The sequence below is a fragment of the Oncorhynchus kisutch genome, linkage group LG12, assembly GCF_002021735.2.
Source record: "Oncorhynchus kisutch isolate 150728-3 linkage group LG12, Okis_V2, whole genome shotgun sequence".
In the NCBI taxonomy this organism is placed as follows: Eukaryota; Metazoa; Chordata; class Actinopteri; order Salmoniformes; family Salmonidae; genus Oncorhynchus; species Oncorhynchus kisutch.
The window spans coordinates 45,678,465-45,699,126 of record NC_034185.2 but is presented as its reverse complement, the minus strand read 5'-3'; the positions used below and the strand labels follow the sequence as shown (position 1 = coordinate 45,699,126).

The window sequence follows — 20,662 nt, the reverse complement described above, 5'->3', positions numbered from 1 at the left end:
TTCCAGACATTTCTGTTAGTTTTAGCTGACACTCTAGGATTCTTCTTAACCTCATTGAGCATTCTGTGCTGCGTTCTTGCAGTCATTTTTGCAGGACGGCCACTCCTAGGGAGAGTAGCAACTGTGCTGAACTTTCTCCATTTTTATATCCAATTTGTCTTTCCATGGACTGATGCGCATAAATGTTTTTAGAGATACTTTTGTAACCCTTTCCAGTTTTATGCAAGTCAACAATTCTTAATCTTAGGTCTTCTGAGATCTCTTTTGTTCGAGGCATGGTTCACATCAGGCAATGCTTCTTGTGAATAGAAAACTCAAATTCTTTGTGTTTTTTTGTAGTGCAAGGCAGCTTTAACCAACATCTCCAATCTCGTCTCATTGATTGGACTCCAGTTTAGCTGACTCCTGACTCCAATTAGCTTTTGGAGAAGTCATTAGCTTTGCGGTTCACATACTTTTTCCAACCTACACTGTGAATGTTTAAATGATGTATTCAATATAGAATAAGAAAAATACAATCATTTGTGTGTTATTAGTTTAAGCCCACTATGTTTGTTGCCCACTATTATTGTGACTTAAGATCCGATCAAATTTGATGACCAATTTATGCAGAAATCCAGGTAATTCCAAAGGGTTCACATATTTTTTCTTTCCACTGCATATTGACTCAGGTGGTTGAATACTTAACTAATCATGTTTTTGTTGTTGTCTTCCACTTTGACATTGTTTTGTGTATATCGTGTACAAAAAAATAAAAATTTTAATCCCACTTGGTAACAACAAAATTGTATTTCTTCTTCTGCTTGAAGAAGAAATAGGGGATGTTGGATTTAAAAGCTTTATCCCTTCAATTCTTTACCTTTAGGATGTCATGGAGAAATTGTTGATACAAGATATTTACAATACCAACATGCAGCATGCTGTAGGAAAGCAGCTAAAGCGTATTAGCGGCACTTTTTGGGAAGTGGGAGCTTTTTATGGAAAATATTACAGCGTTGCATTAAGGCAAGGCTGTAATACACCGCTCCCTCAATTAGACAGACTCTGCTAGGATTCTCATCTCAATGCCCCAGTGAGGGCATACCCTGTGGAGGCCCGTTGTCCCCAGCGTAGAGGCCTGGTCCTGGGGCTACAGCAATGCCAGTGGTGGGAGGTTACTGGGTGGCTGGTTTGCACAGTGGTACTATAAACACAAACAGTAGGACGTGCTGGGCTGTTTTTCAGTCGGATGGAGATTTTGATTGAGATCATTAACTGACTTGCCTAGTTAAATAAAGGTTCAATAAAATAAAACATGTAGTATAGGCCTTGATGGATTGAACATTGTTATGTGTTTTTAGGTGTCTCTCTTATGGCCCATGGCCAAGGAACCCGTACGAATGTTTTTTGCCTAATATATTTTCACCTTGTACACGTGTAGGCCTATATCATTTTGTTTAGGCCGATAAGTGTTACTAATAGGCTACAAGGTTTATACAGACATTGGCAAGTCAAATTCTTGAACTTTCAAGGAATTTTTCAAGCACTTAATTGTAATATTCAAGGACCTCAATTCCATATATTGTTGTAGGCCTAATATAGAAAGAACGTCTCCCATAAAGTATGCAAAAAAAATATGCATTACCACTTTAAGAATAATACATTCTATAGGCCTTCCCAAGGTATTGGCATTGAAATTATTTTTACATTCTAAAATATGTCAGAATAATGTGGACATCACCTGAAATAGATTGGATGCATGTATGGGGATGTGAATACCGGTAAATGTTGCTGAAGCCTATGTTCATTTGGCAGAAGCATTAATCTCTCCATAGCTGCGGGAAGTAGGGGCACTGAGGGTGCTGAAATTCAGAATAAAATAAAAATGATCAATAAAGAAAATGTAATTTTTCTCACAAAAGTAGTTCACTGGGCCTTTACTAGTATTCGCTGACCAACATAGACCTCTGTAGTGTGGCCAAAAACTGAGCACAAATTGTTTTGGCAAAAAGGTAGTTGTATAATTAACAATAGTATCTTGCAGGATTCAGTAGTCAGATTTGTAAGAGTTGTGGCACTGTTCTAGGGGAATCCAGAAAGAACAAAACCTTGCACTTACATCAAAAGGTGCACAATTTGCCAGGCACAAAGCATAAACATCAAATTCAATATTTTTTTCTTAATGACATGGAAAACAACCACTTTTTGTGCAGTATTAATTTACCATACTTACAAACCAGTTCTTCCTAGTGTTGCAGCGGTCTAAGGCATTGCATCTCAGTGCTAGAGCCATCACTACAATCTCTGGTTCGATCCTGGGCTGTATCACAACCGGCCGTGATCGGGAGTCCCATAGGGTGGCGCACAATTGGCTTTGGGTCGGCTGAGGTAGGCCATTTTTATGTATTCATGTACATTACTGTATTGTACACAGGCTGCTCATCTATGTTTGTACCTGGGGTTATGGGTTTGATTCCCACTCGACACCAGTATGAAAATGTATGCCCTCTACTGCAAGTCGCTCTAGATCAGAGCATCTACTGAAAAGGAAAAGACCATTTCAGTTTTCAAATAGAAACAAGTTGCGTTTGCAAAGTATTTCAAGAAACTGGAAAACATATTGAGCAAGTATTTTTATATTCCACAATCATTATCAGATTAACTGTTTTGTAAAGATACTTATCAGACACAAGTTACAAATGCTTGTAAACACTCAAATACATTTAGTTAACAATTTCACAAAAGTAGTGCACTGGGCCTATGCTAGTTCTGTATTAGCGGACTGATATGGACGTCTTCAACATGGGCAAAACCAATTTCTCGCACCCCAACCCCAAACTATTTCCCGTGGCTATGAATCTCACCCTAGCCATTTGAGATGTTGGGTTATGTTGAGGCAAGTGAGATGTTGAGGCAAGTGACCAAAAAACGGATTCCTATTGTACTGGAACGCTTTCTATGACAAGCCAAGTTGAAGCCAACATTCGACGTTCTGGTCCTCATAATAACCACACGTAGTTTTACTGCAACAAGCACAACGGACTAGCACAGCACCCATCAACTGAAACAATCTAAAGTGGCTACATCTCTCACAAAACCTGATCATAAATAAAAATCACTGGATAGGAAAAACATGATTGTCAGAGGGGGTGGATAGAAAAGACAGATATATCATATGATCAAGACTCATGTTTTGCAGGTATAATAAAACCAATATCAAAAATGATTCATTGTGGACCCCCTGGTGCTTCCTTGCTGTCCCATGGGGGTCTGTATGCCCCAGTTTAAAAACACCTGTCTTGTTTTATGTTGTTATGTGTCATGTTATGATACAGTGCCTTGCAAAACTATTCATACTTCCTTGGCGTTACTACTATTTTGTTGCATTACAAACTGTAATTTAAATAGATTTTTATTTGGATTTCATGTAATGGACATACACAAAATAGTCCAAATTGGTGAAATGAAATGAAAAAAAAAACGGATTGTTTCAAACAATTATACAAAATAAAAAACAGAAAAGGGGTGCATGGATAAGTATTTTGAAGCCACTAAATAAGATCTGGTGTATCCAATTGCCTTCAGAAGTCACATAATTAGCTAAACAAAGTCCACCTGTGTGCAATCTAAGTGTCACATGATCTGTCTGTCATATGATCTCAGTAAATATACACCTGTTCTGAAAGGCCCCAGAGTCTGCAACATCACCAAGCAAGGGACACCACCAAGCAAGCGGCACCTTGAAGACCAAGGAGCTCTCCAAACAGGTCAGGGACAAAGTTGTGGAGAAGTACAGATCAGGGTTGGGTTAAAAAAAAATATCCGAAACTTTGAACATCCCCCGGAGCACCATTAAATCGATTATTAAAAAATGGAAAGAATATGGCACCACAACAAAGCTGCCAAGGGAGGGCCACCCACCAAAACTCACAGACCAGGCAAAGAGGGCATTAATCAGAGAGGCAACAAAGAAACCAAAGATAACCCTGAAGGAGCTGCAAAGCTCCACAGCGGAGATTGGCGTATCTGTCCATAGGACCACTTTAAGCGTACACTCCACAGAGTTGGGCTTTACGGAAAAGTGGCCAAAAAAAAGCCATTGTTTAAAGAAAAAAATAAGCAAACACGTTTGGTGTTCGCCAAAAGGCATGTGGGAGACTCCCCAAACATATGAAAGAAGGTACTCTGGTCAGATGAGACTACAATTGAGCTTTTTGTCCATGAATGAAAATGCTATGTCAGGCGCAAACCCAACACATCTCATCACCCTGAGAACACCATCCTCACAGTGAAGTATGGTGGTGGCAGCGTCATGCTGTGGGGATGTTTTTCGTCGATAGGGACTGGGAGACTGGGATGGAGGTTCACCTTCCCGCAGGACAATGACCCTAAGCATACTGCTAAAGCAACACTCGAGTGGTTTAAGGGGAAACATTTAAATGTCTTGGAATGGCCTAGTCAAAGCCCAGGCCTCAATCCAATTGAGAATCTGTGGTATGACTTAAAGATTGCTGTACACCAGCGTAACCCATCCAACTTGAAAGGGCTGGAGCAGTTTTGCCTTGAAGAATGGGGAAAAATCCCAGTGGCGAGATTTTCCAAGCTTATAGAGACATACCCCAAGAGACTTGGAGCTGTAATTGCTGCAAAAGGTGTCTCTCCAAAGTATTGGCTTTAGTTGGGGTGAAGAGTTATGCACGCTCAAGTTTTCTGAGGTTTTTTTGTTGTCTTATTTCTTGTTTGTTTCACAAGAAAAAGTATTTAGCATCTTCAAAGTGGTATGTTGTGTAAATCAAATGATACAAACTTGAATACTTTCGCAAGCCACTGTATATTAGGTTAGGCTGTGTTTTTTAATGCTTTGGTATGTTATATGTTATATGTTATATTTTATATGGAATGGTTATAAAGTATTATTCTATGGTGGAGGCAACAGAAGCATCATTAACAGTGGTAGAGGAGGGAGACGGATGAACAGGGGGATGGAAATATTCATAGGGATTAGCATTTATACATCTTGGGACTGTCACAGTGAGAGATCACTGGGGAGAACATGCAGTCAAAACATGCTGTCTTCAGTGGCTCTCACTATGAATTTGCTATGTCATGTAACCAGGAAACTGTACAAAAGGAGAGGCAAAAAGAGCTTAGGATAAAGAGTGGAGAAAACAAGGGGGGGAAAATTGAATAAAATACACTGACGAATAATAAGACCCACATATAAGAAATGCTCAGTCATTGACAAGGTGTAAAAGGGGCTGCTGCCGGTGAGGCGCGACAATTTATCAAGCTCTCGAGGGAGGGAGAGGAGTCATTTTGGGATGTGATCAGGCGAAATGGGCATTTTTGCAGTCGGATCACATCCTCGGTTGAGGAAACGCAGCGCTGCAGTCCTAACAAGAGATGGCTGCTCTCTACTGCGGCTCTCTGACCATGTAAAACTCCTGCCACACTCCCCTCCCTCACTGAGAAAGGGGTTGGGATATGTAACATTTGGAAAAGGAGATGAATGTGTGAATGTGTGATGACGCATTGTCAGCCCTGTATCAACAACAAGAGCAGGAATGATTCATTCTTAAATTGTCTAAACTGACATGTGGTATTGTTTTGAGATGGTCATACTATGGATCATTTAGCTATTTGATTTAGAACTTTGGGACCCCTTCAGGTATACAAAAATTTTATTTTAAAAAATGGTTTGGCCTTTACTTCTATAGCCCTGATAGAGGCATTGAATAACACATTCATAAATGGCAACAACAAAAAAAGGCTAAAAAAAGAAATCATAAGAAACACGGACATTTTAAATGAAATAGATTAATTAAATTTAAATAATTAAATTGGTAGGCACAAAAGTACCTTCATACTTCCATAAATGTTTTTATCCTGGTACTGGTTACCTTCAGAGAAGTCCCGTGAGACTTATGGAAGTCGCAGAGCAAACCGTTGGGACGCCACAGACGTTTCCATGAAAACACCAATGTTCGGGATGTCTCATGGTCTGACAAACACGCTCTAGCTCTGTCACCTTTCACCGCAGATGCAGAAGTGCGACATTGGAGGACGCATTGGCTTGAGACGCATCCAATGAAGATATCTCTAGCTTAAGAACAGAAAAGCTAAATGTGCTTGATCTTTCCTGAGACAAATAAAAGCACATTTTTTCTTGTTAAAATAAATGGAATCAGTAGGCCAATATAGCAAAAAGTCAAACAAAATATGCTCTCTGTCCAAAGGGTGATTCAAAATCATGTATTGAACCCCACATGTATTTGGCCCGAGGTATTTGTTTTCTCAATAACCCAGCAGCAATCCCGTTTCATAGCGATATCATAATGGAGAAAAAATGATACATTTGCATACAATTAAGTCAGACCCCCACTTTTTTTGGGACAATCCAAATGAATGTTAAGAAATGATATTCATGGAATGTGACAAGATGAAAGTGAATGTCATAAAGCGAAACCTCCAGGTAACGACACACAGATGGACATTACCAGATGTCGGATGTTTAATTTAATGTCTGTAAGCAAAACTCTCACCAGATAATGGATGGTTAGAGATGTAGCGTTTGAACGTGCTATTCTCTACGAGCTTGAAAAAGCCATTTCAATTAGTGACTCCTCCCTACAGTCTATTTTAAGTCTATGAAGAAAAACAACAGCTGAGTGATTGTATGTGTTTTAACATGTGAAGTTAGGTTATGTTTCTAATGCAAATGAGCTTTTAATTAAGAAAATTACAGTATGTATGTTTGTGGAATTTAGATGTGTGTCGTTTATATTAAAACCTCAATTGATCGACTATGGGGCCCTCTTGTTATTTTCATCTGGCTCTAACAATGTACTGTAACTATCGCAAATAGATTTTACAAAATTACATTGCTGCTTTAGTAAAAACAACTTTGCTTTCTCCTCCCTGCATCATTTAGCTAAATTCCTTTAATGGTTTTTCATATGGGATTTAAGGGAGAGACATACTGAAGTTGACTTGTTATTGCTATGCAGGAACACACACACACACACACACACACACACACACACACACACACACACACACACACACACACACACACACAATGCATAGGTAATAGGCATATACTTTAAATTCCTCTCTGTTCCTAACACTCTAAGGCAGCTGGCCCAGACCACAGAGGTCAATAATGGATGAAGTTTTGGACCTGTGGTAGTGCAACACATGAGCCTATTGCTTAACTACCAGACTGTGTGTGTGTGTTTTCCTCCCTACAGAAGCACCTGGAGTCAATCGATCCCAGGTTGAAATGGACTAGTACACATTTAATTATCTAGGCTAGCATGAAAACAATGCCTGTGCTGATGAGCCATATCCAGCAATGTATCTATCTCTCAAACAGACATTGCCACACAATACATTATAACAATACAATATCAAACTCGACAAAGTATAATAGAGTTACAGGGGGTAACACAAGCCCCCGGGCAGATACTCATTAAAAAACCAGCTGGAAAATAAACCTCTCCTGACCGTAGACACGGTACAAACGCAACCATCTTTCAGAGTCATTTGCCCAAACTGGGTGTTTTACAGGAGCTTGAAACAAATGTTTGGTTTTCCTGGGTCTTTAAACTGGGTTGTGTACCACATGGCACCCTTTTCCCTAAATAGTGCACTACTTTTGACTGGAGCCCTATAAGCCCTGGTCAAAAGTAGTGCAGTATATAAGGGATGGGGTGCCATTTGGGATGCAGCAAAAATACTATTTTTGATGTGGGAACAGTGGCCTTGTAATGATTTGGACATCATATTCATGAATATTGATCTCTGCCTGCAGCCTGTGACTGAATACAAAACACAGAAACCAAATCTTCTGCTTCTTTGCCTCTTGTCTGACTGAAGCCAAAATGGCCGCTGGCTGACAAATGAATCCAGATGGGACAATTATTGAATCTTGCGTTTAAACTTTGACAACGTTGACCAATCAACATTCAATCTCAGGAAAGATTGTCCTGAACAGTGAACATTGTCTGAATACACTTAAGCCGTCTCATTGAATTGAGAGTTCTCAAAGTCAATGATCAATATCAATAAGCCTACTGTAGCATTAGCACAGCTAGCATGAGGTCTTAAACACGGAGGGTGCTGAGAAGACTATTAATGGAGAGTAATAAAAGGCTGATAGTCTCTCTCTCTCTCACCTCAGCCTGCCCTCATTAACTCGCAAGACCTTGAAATACAGGGCACCAGAGAGAGAAACATGCTCAATGGAGTATGGAGGGAGGGGTGTGTGTGTGTTTGAGTGTGTGTGTGTGTGTGTGTCTAATATTGTGCTTGATCTCCAAGAGAGAGAGAGGTCCTCGTGGTTAGCCCTGGTGGTCATGTTTGACTCACATGAATAGATGCGTGTGGCACTGATCTAGACATGTGCAACTGTTTTGAGAGAACTAGAAGCAGCTGATTGGCCGTCAGTCATGTGCCTGTAATGATGGTGACCTTTGTCACGGTTGTTGTTGTTGTCCACTGACTTTGAGTTCAAGTCAATTGACCTGGGTCTGCACGTGTCACGTTAATTCAACCTTTTGGATAGGCAGCCAGATGGACAGATGTTTCCCTTCAAATGTAATTTCTTCCTCATTTGGAGCATAGCTGACCGACGTCTTAGTTACACGTCCTGGGTTTGAGCTTACATAACTATGGCAAAATCCCCCAAAACTGGCAAAGTTGGCTGTCCACCTTTTTGAATCCATAGAATAGTGTTTAGCATTAATAGAATCAGATTCCATGGCCTGGTTGAGTCCAATGGGGAAATATACTCCCCAATGAACAATGACAAATGAAGAAAAAATACTCTTATGTTGTAGCACTTGAGAGAATGAAAAATATGTTGCAAAGGCGGACCAGCACTCTAGAAAATGTATTTGGGCAAGGCTTTTAGCATATCCATAGCTGCAACAGACAAGGGCGTTAAAATCACCCTGGAGATGAGTTCGCCAGGGTAAATAGATGTGTTTGCTCAGTGGGTAGGTGACTAAAAAACATCAGGGTCATGGGTTCGATTCCCTCTGGGGCCCAACAATAAGAACATGTACGCACTTGTTGTGACTCGTTTTGGATCTTTTTTTTTAAACATCTGCTTAAATGACATATATGATACTGTTTTTGTTGGTTGTTTGCCTATTTGCCCACTGTCTTCCATACAAAGCTAAAGGATACAGTGTTCGGAGTGTTGACTGTTGTTTGTTTGTTTTAATTGGTCTATTAGCTAATTAGCTATGTATCCCTTCACCACTGGAGTTCTCAAATGTAACTGTGCAATTCATTCAATTCCTTCATTTGGCACTCTGTTGAAAACAGTCTTGATTGTGGAGTAATTTGTATAATTTCTATCAGACTTCTTATATCTCTCAGAGATGTTTGCTGCCACACAAGCAAAGAAAGGATGAAAACATGGCCTCTATACCCATTACAGGTTTGGAGGGGGGGGGGGGGCATGTTTTATTTGGTGTTTTCCGTGTACAGTGTAAAACACCAAATAATTGCATGCAGAGCAGAATTAGGATGATTCCCGCTAATCATCAAAATCCAGAAAAGAGCAATTCAATTCTACAGCCACCTAAAAGAAAGCGATTCTCAAACCTTTCATAACAAAGCCCTCAAGCTGGAGACTTATATCTCCCTCACTAACTTTAAGCATCAGCTTGCAGAGCAGCTTACCGATCATTGCCCCTGTACATAGCCCATCTGTAAATAGCCCACCCAACTACCTCATCCCCATATTGTTTTTTGTTTTTTTGCTCCTTTACATCCCAGTATCTCTACTTGCACATTCATCTTCTGCACATCTATCACTCCAGTGTTTAATTGCTAAATTGTAATTATTTTGCCACTATTGCCTATTTATGGCCTTACCTCCCTAATCTTACGACATCTGCACACACTGTATATATACGTTTCTAAAGTGTTATTGTCTGTATGTTTGTTAATCCCATGTGTAACTCTGTGTTGTTGTGTCACACTGCTTTGCTCTATCTTGGCCAGGTCTCAGTAGTAAATGAGAACTTGTTCTTAACTGGCCGACCTAGTTAAATAAAGGTGAAATAAAATGTCAAATTAAAACAATTTAATCCACAGAGAGATGAACCTGGAGGAGAGTCCCCCCTCTGGAGGAGAGTCCCCTCAGTACACAGACATACCCCACAGAGCCTCAGGACAGCAACACAATTAGACCCAAGCAAATCAGAAGAAAACAAAAAGAGAATCAATTTTAAAAAACATAACATTGGAATGTTGTTTGTCTCTAAACAGGGAATACACAGTAGCAGAATATCTGACCACTGTGACTGACTCAAAATTAAGAAAAGCTTTGACTTACGTACAAACTCGGTGAGCACGGCCTTGCTATCGAGAGGGGCCGCCACAGACAGACCTGGCTCTCAAGAGAAGACAGGCTATGTGCACACTGCCCACAAAAGGAGGTGGAATCTGAGCTGTGCTTCCTAACCTCATGCCAAATGTATGACCATATTAGAGACAAATATTTCCCTCCAATTACACAGACCCACAAAGAATTAGAAAACAAATGTGTGCGTTTCACTGGTTGCCCTTTTCTTGTGGCAACAGGTCACCAATCTTGATAAACTCCCATTTCTATTGGGTGAAATACCACAGCCGCAAGATTTGTGACCTGCTACCACAAGAAAAGGACAACCAGTGACGAACAAACACCATTGGATATACAACCCATATGTATCTGTTTATTTATTTTATCCTGTCATACTTCAACTATTTGCACATTGTTACAACACTGAAATGTCTATATATATATAGAGAGAGTAATTTTTCACAGATCCTTTCTGATAGACAATTAACAAAAGTGGAAAATACTATTTCACTTGCTTTGGCAATGTAAACATATGTTTAACATGCCAATAAAGCCCTTTTGAATTGAATTGAGAGAGAGAGAAACACGCATGTGAATTAACACTGATAATAAAGCCAGAGTTCAGCCCTCGGCGGGGACGCTTGATAGCTTGCGACAGGAAGGTTGGGGGAGTTGTTGTTAAGCAGGTGGCAGAATATTAACCACTGACGCCACCACCTCCGTCCCCTATACCCCCCGCCTCCCCTCCTCCCTCCCTCGCTCCACGCCGCCACGCTAGAGTTCTTAATTGCCGTCTTCTGTCATCTTCTGGGTTAGTAATTGACCTGCAACACAGGGGTGTCATAAGAAGAAGAAAACAACACTGCGCTGCCTCGCCGTCACCTTTGGTATCACAGGCTTGACATGAAGTGCTGCTGTCTGCTCCCCGGCGTTGCGGCCGTGACAGCAGAATAATACAGCATATTACACAAGACACAGAGAGTAGTTACCACGTAGCCGTGGGCTACGGCACTGTAGGCCTGTCATGAGTAAAGCTTCAAAAGACTCTGGTTCTGCTGGTGGTTATGTCTTCGCTGCTGTGTTTCTGTACTGTATAGAGCGAGGTGCACTATATATTGTCAAAAGATCAACCTTCGGGTTACTCTGATGATGTCTCTGAGTATTTTACTTGCTATATTGTATTTACTTTGCCATCATGGCCTTTTTTGCCTTTACCTCCCTTCTCACCTCATTTGCTCACATTGTATATAGACTTGTTTATACTGCATTATTGACTGTATGTTTGTTTTTACTCCATGTGTAACTCTGTGTCGTTTTATCTGTCGAACTGCTTTGCTTTATCTTGGCCAGGTCGCAATTGTAAATGAGAACTTGTTCTCAACTTGCCTACCTGGTTAAATAAAGGTAAAATAAAATAAAAATAAATAAAATGTCGTTGTATCTATAGTGAGATGCCGGAAACAAGTATTTGAAAGAGAACTAGGTTGTGTGATCTTCATTGATGCATCATCGGGTTTTCGAGGTTAGGGGTAATGACGGTGACCTTTTCTTGTGCTGCACATGCAACAGCGAGATGCCACAACAGAAAAAGATACTAAAACGCTGTTTGACTCATGAGATGTAGCATACACGTAGCCTGCAATGTCATTCGATCTCCAGTGAGTTCCCCGTTACTATGTAGGCACTACCATATAAATCAAATCAATTATTTGAGAGGAACAGACACTACCCTTGTCCTATGTCTATATGTGCAACCATAGGGTCTCTATGGCATATGTGTACAACACTAAGGTTGCATCCCAAATTGCACCCTATTCCCTACATAGTGCACTACTTTGGACCAGAGTCCTATAGCCCTGGTCAAAAAAAAATTGTGCACTGTGTAGGGAACACGGTGCCATTTGGGACGCATAATATCTAGTATGTGAGTGTTCAGTATGTGAGTGTTCATCTGTTTCTACCCACAGCCTGGGCTATTGTGGTGCAGGGAGTAGCACTTGTCTTCTGCACCACAGGATCTTAAGACCCAGCCTATTGTGACTGCTGTTCTCTCTCAGGCAACGTTAGGATGCAAATAACAGAACATTGAGGATAAAAGTGTATATTCATCTCATACCTCACGTGCAGGGCTGAGATGAAGATGCAATGCCCTGTATGACAACACTTGTGGAACCAGTCTGATGTTTGCGGTAATGGCCCACATGAGCAGTGGTGCATGGCAATGAGTAGGATATGTTTTTGGACCGGGAAAGGGAAAAAATAGAAATTGAATTGGTTATAAGGAGTGAAACTTGAGGGGAAAAAAAGGGATTTGAAAAAGACAATTACCACTCGAATCTCAAAGCAATCAAGAGACCCTTTTATCATTTTCCAAAGATCCAATTTCTCCGCATGACGGAAAATAAATTAATTATGCATGCAATCATATAAAAAGGCCTTTTGGAAATATTCAGAGGATGGTTGAATGCATGTGTGTGTGGGTGCATCGTTTTGTAATGTTTTTTTCCAAACGAGAGGAGGAAGTGGAATTCAATCAGTTGAGATCCAGACAGGCATCTTGCAGCTGTGAACAAACCACAAGACCAAAAAAGTTGGAGCATTGTACACAAAACAATCCACTCAACCAATAGAGTCAATAAAGAGACAATTAAGACTTCATTACTAAACTGGCAATGTGGGCAGGTTGATACAAAACAATTTCAATATGACACAAACCACCATTTCAGTATAGCGTGTTTGTATTTCAGGTGGTTGACTCAAACCACCATTTCAGTATAGCGTGTTTGTATTTCAGGTGGTTGACTCCCACCACCATTTCAGTATAGCGTGTTTGTATTTCAGGTGGTTGACTCAAACCACCATTTCAGTATAGCATGTTTGTATTTCAGGTGGTTGACTCAAACCACCATTTCAGTATAGCGTGTTTGTATTTCAGGTGGTTGACTCAAACCACCATTTCAGTATAGCGTGTTTGTATTTCAGGTGGTTGACTCCCGCCACCATTTCAGTATAGCGTGTTTGTATTTCAGGTGGTTGACTCCCACCACCATTTCAGTATAGCGTGTTTGTATTTCAGGTGGTTGACTCCCACCAACATTTCAGTATAGCGTGTTTGTATTTCAGGTGGTTGACTAAAACCACCATTTCAGTATAGCGTGTTTGTATTTCAGGTGGTTGACTCCCACCACCATTTCAGTATAGCGTGTTTGTATTTCAGGTGGTTGACTCCCACCACCATTTCAGTATAGCGTGTTTGTATTTCAGGTGGTTGACTAAAACCACCATTTCAGTATAGCGTGTTTGTATTTCAGGTGGTTGACTCCCACCACCATTTCAGTATAGCGTGTTTGTATTTCAGGTGGTTGACTAAAACCACCATTTCAGTATAGCGTGTTTGTATTTCAGGTGGTTGACTAAAACCACCATTTCAGTATAGCATGTTTGTATTTCAGGTGGTTGACTCCCACCACCATTTCAGTACGGTGTATGTATTTATTTCAGACCACCATTTCAGTACGGTATATGTATTTATTTCAGACCACCATTTCAGTACGGTATATGTATTTATTTCAGACCATCATTTCAGTACGGTATATGTATTTATTTCAGACCATCATTTCAGTACGGTATATGTATTTATTTCAGACCACCATTTCAGTACGGTATATGTATTTATTTCAGACCACCATTTCAGTACGGTATATGTATTTATTTCAGACCATCATTTCAGTACGGTATATGTATTTATTTCAGACCATCATTTCAGTACGGTATATGTATTTATTTCAGACCACCATTTCAGTACGGTATATGTATTTATTTCAGACCACCATTTCAGTACGGTATATGTATTTATATCAGACCACCATTTCAGTATAGCGTGTTTGTATTTATTTCAGACCACCATTTCAGTACGGTATATGTATTTATTTCAGACAATCATTTCAGTACGGTATATGTATTTATATCAGACCATCATTTCAGTACGGTATATGTATTTATTTCAGACCATCATTTCAGTACGGTATATGTATTTATATCAGACCACCATTTCAGTACGGTATATGTATTTATATCAGACCACCATTTCAGTACGGTATATGTATTTATTTCAGACCACCATTTCAGTACGGTATATGTATTTATTTCAGACCACCATTTCAGTACGGTATATGTATTTATTTCAGACCACCATTTCAGTACGGTATATGTATTTATTTCAGACCACCATTTCAGTACGGTATATGTATTTATTTCAGACCACCATTTCAGTACGGTATATGTATTTATATCAGACCATTTCAGTACGGTATATGTATTTATATCAGACCATTTCAGTACGGTATATGTATTTATATCAGACCACCATTTCAGTACGGTATATGTATTTATTTCAGACCACCATTTCAGTACGGTATATGTACTTATTTCAGACCACCATTTCAGTACGGTATATGTATTTATTTCAGACCACCATTTCAGTACGGTATATGTATTTATTTCAGACCACCATTTCAGTACTGCATCATGTATTTACTTCATTCCTTATTCATCTGTGTTTTCAGGTTTAGGCCTTGACAGTTCAGCAGACCATGATATTTCCTTAAACTAAATGTCAGAGAGCCATTCGGGCATGAAATGTCAGACTAATTCAGGGCATGGGGAAAGTGTGTGCTAGCAAAAAAGCCCAGGACCCAGCCATACATTGTTTTTGGCGTGGTGTAATTCATCAAATGGAAAAGGTGGCGAACAATTTGTGAGGTAAAGAGCGCTCGGAGAGCGAGCTCACAATTGATTTTGCAACAAAAGTGTATTCAAAATCTTTCTCCACCTGAATGAGAAATCGTAGGGCACTCATTCCCGAGAACAAAATCCATACTGTACATCATGTTGCCATGGGGGTGTGAGCAAAATATTGTCTAGCTGCCACAACGCTGAGGAAAACACTATCCTGTAAATATGTATTGACAACTATTTGGACACACACAACTTATCATTGCACTAGGAAAGTATCAAATGGTCATATGTTACTATTCCCTAAAACACAGATTGAAAAGTAAGTCTGTCTAATTCATGAAGACCTCTCACATTAACGCTGTAAAACCATTTTCATAACGAAGGTTAATCTGTATTTAAAAGACTGCAGAAAGAAAATGTCAGTATTGTTCATTGTCTGTCGTCTTAATTGAAAAAAAATCACATTTAATGGAACGCTCTTATGAAGAAGTTTCATTTCTGGAGACGGTTGAATGGCAGTGTTGTGGTCCCTAAGTAGGTCTGAGTACGCACACACAAGTAGGTCTGAGTACGCACACACAAGTAGGTCTGAGTACGCACACACAAATGATTGCCGAAATGAATTGGAACGTCAATCTGTGTTCAAGCACAGATTTTCAGAAAAGTACTTGGAAATATTTTGCAAATGAAAGTAATATGTATGAAATACATGAAGGCATTTTTATCTACAACAACATTCAGAATCCACTCTTGGTGATGAGCTATTGACAAAAAGTGAATCATTTGAAATGGTTTCGTTCAAATCTAGCCTGAAGAAAAACACGTGGCAATCATGTTCATCACATGTATCACTTACATCAACTGTGTTTCTATTGATCAAAGCTTTATGTGATGTCACAGAGTCCAGAAAGACATTGACAGAAAGATGGGCAGGAAAGACGATTTGTTACTATGGCAACAGTTGAAGAATGACAGTTTTATACCGTCAAATGAAAATGACTTTTCCCTTCACATTAAGCCTTGTTCGACTATTCATAATTTTTATGATTGATTATAATGACATGTAGTTATGATATGATTAAATCAAATGCTGAAAGTGAAACGCGTGAGATTTACAAGACGGGAAGACAACGCGACTCAACCCCATGGAAGGAGAAAGAGTGTGCGCAGCAGTAATCACTCTGATCTTGTGTAGGCAGAGTGATATTTATTCAGGGCTTCCATTCCTCAGTGATGAATCGTTTTCTGATCTGGGTTTTAAATGGAAATTCAGAACCGAATAACCATCGCGGGCTTACATAGCCTGGTGGCCCTGTCTGTATGCTTTGACCAGGATTTGTAAGCTCCTTTTCAGTAAGCTCGCACCACACAGACACACACACACACACACACACACACACACACACACACACTAATACCGGTGTAATCACGGTGCATTACAACAGCCAAGCACAGTGAAATTTCCTCCAAGTCATCCTTAAAAGCATTGAACGAGCCAAAAATAATCATTGCATCATCTACTGGACTGGAAGACACTACATGGTCTATTATCATGTTATCACAAGGTCATCATAACTTTTAAGGCGGACCTCTTTAAACCCATTGCCATCTCCTGTGCTTATGTATGTACCATAAAACTTCAATTAAGAGCACAGGTGTATATTTGGTTAAATTATTGAACACAACAGGCTTCTATTTGAGTCAGGCGTCCAGTTCCTTAATGCAAACCGCTTTTTCTCATTTGAATAGTTAATTGTTTAATTCCAGCATTCACTTCCAGCATTTTAATTAATTTCTTAATTTCCTGCACTAATGTGTTGTCATTTACACACTGTTTCATTTTTATTTTTATTTTTATATATTAGTATGCATGCCTCTATTTCAAAATAATTGACAGAATAATTATTCTCCTTTTGACCATGCATTAACGTCCCTACAGGGCGATTGGCCGATTCCTAGGGGTCTGTACTCCCGAAGCTGTTGACTGTGTTTGTGCTTGCCAGTTCGCTAGCAGTTCTCAGCTGTTAGCAGCCAATGGCTAGCAGTTTCTTACTGCCGACAAAAACAGGTGATTTACTTAATCTTTTTTTGTCACTACTGACTTATTTAAAGTAACAAATCAAACATTAAACCTCAAACATTTCATGGTAACTTCGTAAACAATTCATTTCGACCCTGTGTTTATTTGAAACAGGCGTGAATTTGCTGAAATGTGTGCCGTTGCCTGGCTATTGAAAGGGACAGGCGGCTATTTGAGACTTCGTTTAATTTAAGTTTTACGGTAGGTGAGTCATTGTTGGTTAGTTGGAGACAACTTGGTCTGATATAATATGAATATATATAAGCCACTTCACCCCACTATCACCCGGCACAGCCAGAAGAGGACTGGCCCACCTCTCAGAGCCTGGTACCTCTCTAGGTTTCTTTTCCTATCCACCATGCTTTTACATGCTTGCTGTTTGGGGTTTTAGGCTGAGTTCTTTTGTTACATTTTTTATTAAAAATTCTTATTTTACAATGACTGCCTTCCCCGGCCAAACCCTCCCTTAACCCGGATGACGCTGGGCCAATTGTGCGCCGCACTATGGGATAGCCGATCACGTCCGGTTATGATACAGCCCAGGATCGAACCATGGTCTGTAGTGATGCCTCTAGCACTGAGATACAATGATTTAGACTGCTGTGCCACTCGGGAGCCCTGTATAGCATGTTGTGACATCTGACAGGTGTGCCATTTCAAGAAGCTGATTAAATAGCATGAACATTACACAGGTGCACCTTGGCTGGGGATAATAAAAAGGCCACTATAAAATGTGTCGTTTCTGTCCCACAACACAATGCCACAGATGTCTCAAGTTTTGAGGGAGCATGCAATTGTCATGGTGACTGCAGACATGTCCACCAGAGCTGTTGCCAGAGAATTGAACGTTCATTTATCTACCATAATCCGCCTCCAATGTCGTTTTATAGAATTTAGCAATACGTCCTATCCGGCCTCACAACTGCAGGCCACGTGTATGGTATTGTGTGGGCGAGCGGTTTGCTGATGTCAATGTTGTGAACAGAGTGCCCCATGGTGGCAATTGGGTTATGCTATCGGCAGGTATAAGCTACGGACAATGAACACAGTTGCATTTCATCGATGGCAATTTGAATGCACAGAGATACCGTGATGAGATCCTGAGGCCCATTGTGAGGCCTTTTATTTCATTTTTTATAAAGCCATTTGTGACCAACAGATGCAGATCTGTATTCCCAGTCGTGTGAAATCCATAGATTAGGGAGTAATGAATTTCTTTCAAGTGACTGATTTCCTCATATGATCTCATATAATGAAATTGTTGCATGTTGCGTTTATACTTTGTTTCACTGAATATTCTGTAGACTTCATCCAGAATTAAACGCTAGCAACTACTGATGGCTGAGCTAACAGACGGGTGTGTAAGAACGATCCGAGTTTGATTAACTCTGCAAATATTCCCTTAGGGACAGGGCAGTTCGTAATGGTGTGTACTTTTGGAATCATTGCCACAATATTCAATATTGAAGCTTTTCTTTGACTATAGCCTTGAATATCAGACAAGCACACACACACACACACACACACACACACACACACACACACACGACTGCCAGTGGGATGGATGAAATTAGTCTTAGTTTCCATGAATTCTGTCGCTGTTCAATTCTAAATGAACTTTGGTTCGTGATCCCGTGCTTTTCCTGATATACGACAGTGAGGGGATTGAACTTTGGGAGTTTTTGTGGCACCCCAAGGCTTTTAACTGGGCACTTTAAAGTTCACGCCGTGCATGTCTACGCAAAATCAACATTTCCATCCCAATAACCTTGCCAGCAGACGTCTGTGGATTAGGGACACTCATCCCACCCACATGAAAACAGTAATACTATCACTATTATACTAATAATATTGCTATTAAAAGCCCCCCCCTACATGCCACCTTTATCCTTTATTTGGATCCCCTTTAGCGACCCATAGTATTCCTGTCCTGGGGTCCAATCCACTTGCCTCACTGCATGCCTCATACTATGCTGTGTATTATAGCCCTACTACACATGAACTGCATACCACGGACAACGGAGTTATGCCCGTCACAACTCTGCACCCCATGTTATTTTGGGCTGTCTATCTCTGGCCGGTCACAACCGCACATCATTTTTGTGAGCCGGGATATTTCTCCGTGGCGGTTTGAGAGGCCTGAGGCTTTGGCAGCGAGGGAAGCGGTGATAACCATTGGTCAAGGATCTTTATGGGCATAAATAACTGAATCAGACAGTGAGTTTATTGTACTGTATGGCCGGCCGGGGAAATGTCAATAGTTATCCTCAACGAGATGGAGGGAAAGAGGGACGTTGGAGGGAAATTAATATGACCTTAATGACAAAAACATGGACACCTGTTTTAGTTTGGGATATGGCACCCTTCTAAGAATCAAATCATGTTCATTAGGGATATATGCCTTTTTCTAAGAAACTGTGTCTGAGTCCCGAAAATACGTCCTAGTGCCTTCCGTTTGACCTGGGCCCATGGTCAAAAGAAGTGCACTACACAGGGAATAGGGTGCCATTTGGGACATAAGATTGTATAATCCTCCTAATAAGAATTGAACATGAGAATCGAATCTCAGTCACACTTTGCATTACAGCGTCCTTGTTAAATATGAATATCCACAATCGAATAAGAGCACTGTAATTCAGAGGGTTTCCCACATATCAAACTGTTAAGATTCAAGGGGCGGGACAAAAATGCCTCAAAAGTACAAAATTAAAATGTGGAAATTAGTGGAAAATGAGAATCAACCTACAAAATCTGCTCACACACACACACACACACGCGTGCATGAAAAAACATACACTGACACACACACCGCTGAGCCAAATTCACAAATGACCGAAAACTGTAATCAGAAAAAAAAGGTTCCTTTGTGTTTTCTCCATCCTTGAAAGAAAAATTGAAAGAAAAATAACCCGCCATCCATAATTACATGGAACATTTCTCCCCCTCTCTCTGCAACTTCGCTTTCAAGGTTTAATTTTTTATTTATTTAATTCTACTCGCGTCACATGAAAGAACCTCAGATAACTGAAAGCACTGCTCTTTGTGACTGTATGTAGTGGATGTGTTGTAGTGGAGGCTTGGGTGCCATTCAGCTCTTATAATAATGGTCAACAACGCTAGACGTGGCTGATTTCCCGCCGGGGGATGCGAAGGCTATCATATCGGGCCTCCACTTCCTTTCCAGTCTGTGTTTCGGTTCAATTTGATTGGGTACGAAGAGGTGGATTTAACTAAGCTGTAGATTTGGTCTTTTCCTTTAGGAAGTCTAGACCTAACAAATACAGCTACATGCTGAACGATACTTCTCAACATCCGTATAGACCAATCAAACATGGATTAGTGTCAGCCTTGCACATTGAACGTTGTAAAGAAAGCTCCTTCCTACTTCTGATACAAATGCCACCCCAAACAGAGTGATACTACGAGGACACGCGCCGCCGTGAGGGCGGCTTAATTCATTTAGACATATTTGCAAGCAATTCATACTTGGGGAAGTGAGAGAGAGA

The 20,662-nt window shown here is 40.3% G+C and overlaps 1 long non-coding RNA gene across 1 annotated transcript in view; it reads right to left on the bottom strand.

Moving 5' to 3' along the window:
- Positions 1-10,449, bottom strand: part of LOC116376469 (uncharacterized) — a 44,165-nt gene extending 33,716 nt beyond the window's left edge. The window contains exon 1 of the long non-coding RNA XR_004211820.1: positions 10,331-10,449. This is a non-coding gene — a long non-coding RNA (uncharacterized LOC116376469). The remainder of the gene's footprint in view (positions 1-10,330) is intronic.
- Positions 10,450-20,662: the final 10,213 nt, after the last annotated feature.